Source organism: Bidens hawaiensis, unplaced genomic scaffold, assembly GCF_021521415.1.
Source record: "Bidens hawaiensis isolate Kalapana, Puna unplaced genomic scaffold, B.hawaiensis_p1.1 tig00003219_1, whole genome shotgun sequence".
Classification (NCBI taxonomy): Eukaryota; Viridiplantae; Streptophyta; class Magnoliopsida; order Asterales; family Asteraceae; genus Bidens; species Bidens hawaiensis.
The window spans coordinates 1849804-1860703 of NW_027491175.1; the positions used below are offsets into that span (position 1 = coordinate 1849804).

At 33.2% G+C, this 10900-nt stretch overlaps 1 long non-coding RNA gene across 1 annotated transcript; it reads left to right on the top strand.

Moving 5' to 3' along the window:
• Positions 1 to 5459: 5459 nt before the first annotated feature.
• LOC143622565 (uncharacterized) lies at positions 5460 to 6695 on the top strand. The gene is made up of 3 exons (XR_013151742.1): positions 5460 to 5585; positions 5904 to 6007; positions 6536 to 6695. It is a non-coding gene; the product is annotated as an uncharacterized LOC143622565 (long non-coding RNA).
• The last annotated feature ends 4205 nt before the right edge of the window (positions 6696 to 10900 follow it).

Genomic DNA, 10900 nt, shown 5'->3' on the forward strand with positions numbered 1-10900 from the left:
TCCCATATTGAATAACAAGATCCATTATGTTGAAGGAGTTGAAAGAACTCAGATTTGATAGATTGCTGAAATAAGTTCATCATCATTTTCTCACACATGAAACTAGTCTTGTCAACATCGGGTATTTGTGATAACCTATGGCATGTGCCATTTTCGTTCTTCGGTATGATGTACTCAACTTCAACGGCCTCCCACGCATTATAGTTCACGGCTTACACATACGTTTAAAACTTATTGGCCCAGTTAGTATAATCTTCCATACTAAGCAGCTTCGGGGGCTTGTTTGATGTCCCCATTTCATTTTCCATGTTTATGTTCTGAATAATCGGTGAAGTATATGTAACAAACGCGTTTAAGTCTTCCAATTTTGAAAATAACGATATCAAAAGGATAACTTCACTTGTATAACCCTAAACTAGCATATAACACAAGAACCAACGTATAACCCTCAAGAACGTATAACCTTGCTACCCATATAACCTTGATTCAACAGATAACCTTGTAACACCAACGTATAACTAGAAACCAGCGTGTAACCACAAATGGATAAACTCTTATACGTCGTAACAACTTATGCGCTGTAACACCTTAGCGTTCAAACTTATACGTACGTGCAATTGCTTATACGCCAAACAGAAAACATACACGCCAGACGAAATTGTTGACTATGTTTGAATCTGAAACTTGAATTTGAACTAGAGATAATCTAATTCATTCTTGCAGAAATATCGTAGATGTATCAACGATCATCATCCTCAAACGAATTGAAAATTCATCCATTAAAAGTAAATAATTGATGAATTTGTGTTCGGCATATATCGTTGACCTTATAATCTTCAAAAGTTCATCAAATTGACCTTGAATGTGCTATAGTCAGTAGTAAATATGAGCCAAAAGCTTTGATACCACTTGTAGGAACGTGATCATGATCATGCTAAACATCATGTACATTAAATTGTAATGATTAGGATCGAAATATTATATTTACTATTCAATATGATTATAGCGGAATTATATCATAAAGCAGTTACAACACAATCACTCTTAACATTCAGTATATTGATATAACAATCTGAGTACAAAACTGAACAACTATCACCACTGTTGCAAAGATCTAACATGAAAGCCCTATATATGGATGATCAGTGTAAACGTGTAAGGTCAGGCTCCGTATAAGCTTATACGTCCCCTTACTTATACGTTTCCACTTACATACTTTAATCTATTAACAATTTAGCCCCTAACAAACATATAAATGATATATTAAGCCCACTAGACCTAGCGTTAGACAAAAATGCTCTAACAAATATGCCAATGTGTATGGTTAAATTTATATCATCTGATATGGCTTTATGAAATTTTTATAGAATTTTGATTATTTTGTGTGTATTTGGATTAATAGATTTGTGAAATTAGGTTAAATTGTGTCTGATTATGGCTAACTTTATATTTTTTAAACATTAAAGAGTGCTAGGAAATTATGATTTCTTAAATTTTTGGTTGCAGGGTTTCTCGTTTGATGAATCTGATAGTTTCATTGGCATTGACAATCATAGCTTTTATAAGCACAAGGAATTTTTTCTCTGAGTGTTTGTGAGGTAAAGATATATATATTGTGCTACACTTGTATATGACTATAACAGATGACGATGTTTTGTCGAATTTGATTGGGAAAACGGACGGAGATGTGTTCGAGGGTGTGGTGATTTGATTATTGATCAGCCTGACGGCCCACCTTGTTCAACTGGTAACCAATTATTAATGTTAAAATTTTCTTTAAATTGGATGTATTATTAAGTTAAGTTTATAAAATTAGCATGTTTAGTTGCGTCTTTGTTCATGATTAATCTTTTAAAGATTGATTTTATAGAATTGGATTGTTTCATTTTTGTTGATGGAACCGCCTAACCTCCTAAGCCAGACGAAATTGGTCGAGCTCAGAAGGTTTAGGAGTGGATTAGCTCGGTCTAATGTTGGGTAAACTTTTGCAGGGTAAACTGAACTGGCAGAACATTACCGGTCATTCTGTAGTAGCAAAACTATATCTTCAGCAGGGTAGATTCTGTAACATTCGTTATTTTTTAAACCCGAAAACTCGACCCAAATTTAATTTTTTGTTTTGTTTATATATATATATATATATTATAATCTCAAGTTTCGTTTCATGTTTTTATATTTTTTATATTTATTCGTCAAACCGACTCGCATTGGTCGTTCAACGTACTAGTATTGGCGTTCATCATTTATATACTATTCACGATGATTTATGGTTAACGTTATCCGTATTCTATTCGTTTTTTTTAATTAACGAAAAACCAAGTCTTTATTAAAACGATTTTCAAACGATACGAGTATAACATGATAAATATCGAAGTTATCCAACTTTATTCCACTTCTAAAAACATATCAAATTTCAAGGTTCAATATGTAAATATATTTTAATATATATTTTAAAGGAATATGAAAGTGGAGGGGGGATAATATGTAAATTTATTTAAAATAATATATTAAAATAACCCAACCCATCCACCCCCTTCCTTCCTCGTCGGTTTACCGGCGATCCGGTTCCGGCCATTAGAATCCCACTCCAGCGAGCCCCAAACCCGCATAAAAACTCATTTTATAATCAAATGAAAATCCATAACACGCGTAGACTATAACGACAAGTCATAATCATCGAATAATAACGTGTTTTAACGGCTAATCCAGGTTTAATTAGAGCCTTAATGGCCATAATATATTTAAAACCCAATAACGATCATTAAAGTATCTACGCTCCGATTGAAATTATATATAGAACCGAAACTAACATCTAAACTCGTCCCTATCATTAAACTAATCTAATATACTATCTGTAATCCGTATTTGATCTTCAAAGTTTGTTTTCCGGCCAAACCCCGTTCACCATCTGTAACATCCTACTTTTGATAATAATAAATATAAGAAATTCCGTTTACTTAAGTGTGTGTTAATATTTAGTTAAGTTAAATAAAATAATAGAGTGTGGGCTAGGTCAATAAAATATGGAATAAGGGTTGGTAATGGGTCTTAGGTCCATGGACTTAAGTTTATATAAATCCCTTAAAATTCCCTAAAACCCACATTTCCATCTCCTAGCCTCCGTACACACTCAAAACACACACAAATACCTCTATTCCTTTACGGGTCAGATCTGAATCCTAACCATGAAGGTTTGTGTTAGATCTTTGTCATATAAGGAAGAAACAAGTCTAGGTTCATGTGTTAAACCAAACCCGAAGCTAGAAGTATACCAAAAAGGTACGTTTTAGATTAAAGGTTATGTTTTTTAGGTCGGTTTGCCTTAGGATTTGATACTAAGGCAAATCAGGCCTTATTATGTAAGAAAAATGCAAACTTGAACATAAACGAGAAGTTAGAATGAGACGGGTAATACGGATAACGTTTGGACCAAGTTAAAATATGAAAAAGAACTCGTTATGGCTCATAACCCGTTTTATCGTTTAAACGGGCAAAATGAGTCGAAAGGAAAGGATGGAAAGTGATGAGAATGGAAACCATATACGAATCACGTCCTTATGAAACTTGATTCGAAAGAAAAGTAATTGAATCGAATTGGCAGAAAAGTAATTGAATCGAATAGAAAGTAATCGAATCGAATGGACAGAAAAGCAATCGAATCGAATAGAAAGAAATAGAATCGAATGGGTCAAAAGGTAATCGAATCGCATGAGAAAAGTAATTGAATCGAATGGGAAATGTAATCGAATAGAATGGGTAACACGATTCGATTAGAATTTCCATTCCATTAGAACTTCGATTTGATTAGAACTGTCATTCAATTAGAACAATCATTCGATTAAAACCGTCATCGATTAGAATTATGATTCAATTAGAATGGTTCAAACTTCAGTTTTTCTGATGAACTTTTTAGTAAATAAAAGTTGATGAAAATATTTTTTTTCCAAGTTGACCCAGCCAATGGCTCTGCCCCTGGACCTGCTAGGGGTTGCTGCCCCTAGACCCCACTGCTAGGGCCGCTGCCCCCGGGCCCCCGTAGCTTGGGGTTACACTAGTATAGAATTATAATATAGTCAGAGGTAGTTAAATCAATACTTATAATTATTACACAGTTAGTCGTGCACAGCTTAGGAGGGGTATTACAGTTAACTCTGATAAGCATGGGACACATGTGAGTTTCTAGCCCCATTTCCTTGTTATGTTTTCAGGGTTGTGTGCATACTCAATGTGATTAGTTAATACACTTACTTTAACTAGTAATTGTACGTTATATGAATGTGTATGAATGATAGATGTATGAGGATATGGGTATGTATGAAAGTATATAATAAATGTATATGTAAAGAAATGCATGTATGTATGGTGGTATGGAAATAAGGGGCCAAACCCTAATAATATCTGAAACAGAAGGGATCAGATCTTAATAATATATGAGACAGAAGGGACCGGACCCTATAATATCTAAGATAGAAGGGACCTGGCCCTAATAATATCAGATATGGTAAGAATAGTTATACATGTGTATGAAAGTAAGAAAGGATGTATGTATGTACAAAAGAAAGGTAAACGGGTAAAGTATATAATATGTATCTTCGGATACGTATGTGTAAATAAGTATATGGAACGTATGATTTTTCTGATTAAATAGAACTCACTTAGCGTAGCTTACTTTTAGTATATACGCAGGTTAGTAGGATGAGACAGCTGGCTAGAAGAGGGGCACATGACATAAGAATAAAGAAGCTGGCATCTGAAGACTTAATTTATTATGTTTGAACTTAAAGAAAAGTTTTATATTTTTTAGATTTTAAGAAATTGTAATTAATGGTTGAAATTTATCTATTCCGCGAAAAGTTTTAATTAACTCTGACATTTAGAACTGTGTTTTTTAGTAAATCCAACGTCCAAAGTAGGACACCGGGACCGGGGTCTTACACCATCAAATCTGAATCAAATCGAGCAGGTAAAGATATTGTTCACACTTGTCATTTGAAATGACGAAACTCAATTTATCAAATAAATATTACATAATATTGTATTTATATAAAATAATACTAATTAATATTATTAATAATACTAATTACATTTTATCAAACAACAAAACTAAATTAATATTATATTTATATAAGTAATAAGAATATACTAACTAATAATACTAATTATATATATATTTAAAAGGCAAACAACGGTTACTCACAAAAAACACTGTAGATTAACTAAACCGGTTAGCTTTTCACACGTGTACAGAGCAATACAAATCTCGAGGACGGCAGTTATTTATCTATACATGTTTTCAATCCACGTTGCCAGTCCTTTTGCTTACACGTATATTTTACACCGCCATTCTCTCCAGACTCAAATCTTTTGCCATCCACATTTAACCCTATTTACATATCTCACAGCGGTTACTCAAAATCTACAAAAGGGGGTGTACATTTTGCTTTCCAAGTGTTCACCCCCTTTTGTGTTGCCTATCACGTGTTTGACGAAATATATGGCTATGGTGTTTCAGGCTATTTTAACAGCAGTCCTAACTTCCAAACGGGCACAACAGATGGTTCGTGGTTTGCATCATCAAGTTGAAGGTATTAATTAAACATGGATTTCAGTTATGTTTTTAACTATGTCATTTGTATTACAGGGGGTCATATATATATGTTAATATTTCAATTGGTCCATTAGTATATTTGAGTTATTTTTTATGAGATGTTTTCACTTGAATGGGTTTCCATAATTCAGTACCGAACCCATACTAAAACGGGTACTGTTGGGACTGAAATGAGCATTTTTGTTACTGATACAGATACCAACGTTTTAAGAAAAGCGGCGGTACCATGCTCATCCCTACACTGAACAATGTATCCTACTTTGTTGATTGTTAATTTTTCTTTACTGTTGCGCAGGTGACTTTTGCTTAGTAAGCAAAAATATTTTGTCGGTTCTTTGCAGAAAACATATGGGAGTTGTCTAGCTCTTCATGAATTGTACAGTTACATTCTATATTGCGGTATGTGAAACTTCTAATATATCTAGGGTGTCAATCGTGTAAGGTTAGGTGGGCTGACGGGTTGACTTATGGAACCCGAACACGACCCATATTTTTATTAGTGTCAAATATTTCAACCGTAACTTCGGGTCAACTTGAGCACGAACTGTTTAACCCCGTATCCAAACGTTTCATTCAAACCCAAGATAAATTACCCACTATTTTTTAATATTAACAAATGAGAATTAGATTTTTTTTCAATACTTTTATTTCTATTTTAGTCAAACATATGTGCATGATCTTTGGAAGTAAAAAAAATGGGCAGGTAAAGAGATAAACGCGGGTTAACATCAATCTTATCAAGAACCATTTATAAACTGTTCTATCTTACACTACCCATTTTTTAACGGGTAAACTCGAACATGACCCATTTAAAAAAATACGGGTTATACTTGCCAACTCAATGCTTTGTGCCATGCGCAAGTTGTATTTTCTTATATCTAATTAAAGCATAGAATTAATTTTGAACCATACAATGTATATTTTTAGGCTTTGAAGGCTACCCGCCACCCATGGTTCTAAATTACGTTGGCCCAAATTGTGGGCCCACAAAGGGTTAATTGGTGTATACCTGAACCTACCTTCAATCAGAATTGCAAACCTGAGACGGACGACAACCGCACAACAAATTTGGACTAATAGTGGTGGTTGCGAGCATAGTCACATAGATCGCAGTTCGCTCCGGTATGGGAACGAGGGACGGGAACGCAATTCGCTAGTTGGGGCGTATTCGGTACGAAGGGGGTAGGCTCATTTCGGAGTCCGGTACGGTGTACCATATAACCCGGTTCGATGTTCCCAATTTAAAACAGAATATACCAAATTCAATTTACCATAGATATAACATAAAATAAAAATTGCAAAATGTCACTGGAGAAACTGAAATTATGTATAAATTTGGGTTTTTGGTACGAATGATTGAATAAGAAGAGTAGGCCAGTAGGGTAGAGATATTAATAACATGAATATATGCCTAATATAAATCGGTCGAATTGATTGGGTGTCTGAAAAACTTGGAAACCCAATAATTATTGGAAAAAAGGAATCGAGGAGTTTCCTAATTTGCTGCCCAAAATTACAGGATCGATTAAATTGACAGGAGAAAGACGAACCTGTCAATTGAAATCGATTTCTCCATCAATTAACGACGAACCATTCAATTGAAATCAATTTCTCCATCGATTGTGAACGACGAACCATTCAATTGAATTCGCGATTTAATAGCGATTGGGAACGTTTGCGATTTCGATTCGGTACAAAACGATCCAATACAAAAATCGTGGCTTGCCCAGCGAATTATGTGACTATGGTTGCGAGTCCTACAGCAGTAGTTGGGCGTTGTATACTTGTATGATTGTTTAGTTAGCATGGTTTGTTATATTATTGGACACAATTTTGTTCAAACCATATGTGCATTGTTTAAAAACTATTATGGCTGTTAAGGAATTAAATTTCTTGCAGCCTGGCTTAATGAGAAACTAGGATGTATATAATTCTTTGCAGGTTCTGGTGAATGACCAGATGAACATGTCAAACATAACATGACACTGACTTGGTCCGCAGCAACGCGTGGGTACGATTCCTAGTTAATATTAAAATGTCTTTCTAAAAAATAAACAAGAGTATATAATTTAACTAAAAGAGTAAAATGAAACACCCTAAGTTGTCAAATCAGAGGTCAAATATGACATAATCTATTCATACTTGCCATTTGAAGTGACAGATATCAAAGTGACACTTGTTATTTTAAATGGTAGATTTCTGTTAAAAAAACATTCTGACTGCTAAGGGTAGGCTACGTTGGGTATCATGCTCTGCCAGTCAAAGTGGCAGATCAAAAGCAGTGGCATCCGCTATTTGAAATGGCAGGTCACATTAAAAATGTATTACATCCTCCATTTCAAATGGTAAAACAAAGCTAGTTGTCCAACTAACCCGAAAGAAACTGACATGCCTTAGATAAAATTAGAGATTCGTCATTTCAAATGACACATCACCTATAAACCATTATCATTATTTCTGTCTTCTAAAAAGCATTTATAACTTTTTAAATATCCTATTTTGAAAAAAAAATCCAGTTACGGCAAACTACGTTTTTGATTGGAGCATATCTGATTACTCCAATATATTGTTAAGTTATTTCCGTTTTTGTTAATTACTTTAATTAAAGAAATATTGTGCTAAGTTATTTTAGTTAAAAGAAGATATCTTAAATGTTGATATCTTTGTATTTAATATATTTGTAAAAGATGTTATCTTAACGTTGTTATCTTTTATATTTAATATATGTGTAAAAGAGGTTATCTTAACGTTGATAATATTTGTATTTAATATATATGCAAAAGAGGTTATTTTAATGTTGATATCTTTTGTATTTAATATACGTGGGTATTTAAGAAGCCTTAGAATCATAACAATAATTATCTCTTCATCCTTTGCATCAAAAATTAAATTCAAGCAATAGTATACACCAATTAGTAATGGCTTTCACCACAAAACGTTCTCTTGTGTTGGCACTTTTTATGTTAGCGCTTCTTACCATGACATTTGTTCAATCTGATGGTATGTGAAATTACTTTACTTTTTCATATGTTTAAAAATTAATAGCCAATCAATAAAAATACAATGCTGAAATGTAATAATCGAATGTTTTTATATACAGCTCTTTCCCCCGCATGCCTAGGAACGTGTAATGGAATTCAGACGGATTGTTTAAGCCTTTGCCGAAGGGTAGGTTTCGTAACTGGCGGTTGCAGACCAGGAAGTCCACCATTGTGTTGCTGTCATGATTAGTTTATTAAATTAAGCGTTGGTAGTAATCCCTACACAATCAGATTAATTGTTATGTTGTGTAAACCGTACTCAAAGATTTTTTTATATTCAATAAAATTGCCAGGCGAGGTGTTGTTTCCTTTTGTTATCTTGTTTCTGCTTCAATTGGCATTCAAAGTTTTTGCTAGTTCGCTTTTTTGTGGCTTAATATAATCTCGGTAAAAAAAGAACACCCGAAGTAAATTATCCTTATATCCCAAAGTAACATCTAACATTTTTATGTCAACTAGTATTTAAAGAGGTTGATTTAACGTCCACTGATCGTTAGTAGATTACACGAAATTCAGATTATAAGAATTTAAAATCGGTGTTAAAATATCAGTAATTATATGAAATAAAAGTTTGAGAGTTGAATTATTTTACAACGTTATACATAAGGTGATGATCCTAAAAAGCCAATTTTTTAATAAAAAGAAATTTCTCTCTCTTCCATCAACACAATCTAACCAAACTTTTCAATTTTATTCACAACTCAACCTACACCAATCTTTTATTATCTACATATGATTTATGATTATTTTATTTCGTTGAAACGTTACAATAATTATTTTATTTCAATTCTAAATAACTATTTATAAATTTGAGCGAAAAATAAAATTTCCTGAACTCATACGAAAACACGTATATTTTTTATAAAAATGCATACGAAATGCTAAAGAAAAAAATCTAGACAGGATTATGTTTTTATATTTTTTTTAAAAAGTAACTATAATAAACTAACAAAAAAAATAAATTTTATGCGAAAAGAAAAAAGAAAAGAATAAAAAATAACCCAATAATCATTTGTCATGTAAATAGGTTGCAACCTAGCTTGTAATGGAGACCCGTGTTATTATGGGTTATGTATATCAAGAATAAAAAACTAGTTTTCTATTTTGTGTTTTTATGTCACTTGGCAACCCACCTTAAATATGGTTGCCAATAAATTTAATCTAAGTGAATCTTTTGAAATTGAGAATTTTTAAAACAATTTTGGATCACAATAAAAGCCTTTCATATACATATTTGTATATACGTGTTTATAAGTGTTTTGGATAAAAATCAGCTAAGGATAATGTATCCAAATCCGTAAATGTGAGGTATAGTGCTATGATATTAACAACGATTGTGTGAACGAAATAACGAAGAACACCGAGATTTGTTGCGAGGAAAACCCCCTTGATATTGTTCAGATCAAAGGAAAAAAACCCCGGGTGATGATAAATCGTCTATCACCACTCTATTAATCACAAAAAGGGTTACAATGGGTGGAGCTTGTGATCAACGAATACAATAATGCTATGTGCGTGTGATTACAGAGAACTTAGAAGCTAACATAAGTACAAGTGTGACTATCTGACCTAGTATTGATCACAAACTCGATATATAAAGAAATGAAAAATACAAGTAACAACTAATTCCTACTAATCCGCCATTTCTCCAGTCTCTTCCTTCGTGCCTTTTGACCACGTGCTATAGAAGTCCAGTAGCGAAATTAATTGTGGACTGATTCTTGGAGCCGTTGCATTCATTAAATAACAACCTACACACATGAGACAATTGTTAATAATACCAACTACTGAGGATCCTTGATCCTGACATAGCTCTGGAATTTTTCAGAAGGACAATTGATCCAGACACGTCTTCAAGAATAACATATCCTCAGTATCGAAATTATCTGCTCTAACAATAAGTATTATACATATATGTATAATTTTGCAAAATCGAGGTTTTTTTATGAAAACGGGACGCTAGATAAACGTTTTTTTTTGTTTTTTTAGAGCCCTCACGTCCCCCCCTTACCGTGCCACCAAATTGCTCCATTTAAAAATGATGGCTTCTTATTGATTTAAGCCTTAAATTTTCACGGGTATCAGTACTATCCACGGGTCTCTGTACCCAGATTAGAAAAATGGGTTAAAAAATGTTAGAATCTCTCATGCCATTAGATCCATATGTTTTTCAAGTTTCTTTTACCACCTTCTTAATCGATTGCAGGCTCCTAAATCGATTACGTAACCCTAAATCTTCATCAATTAATTG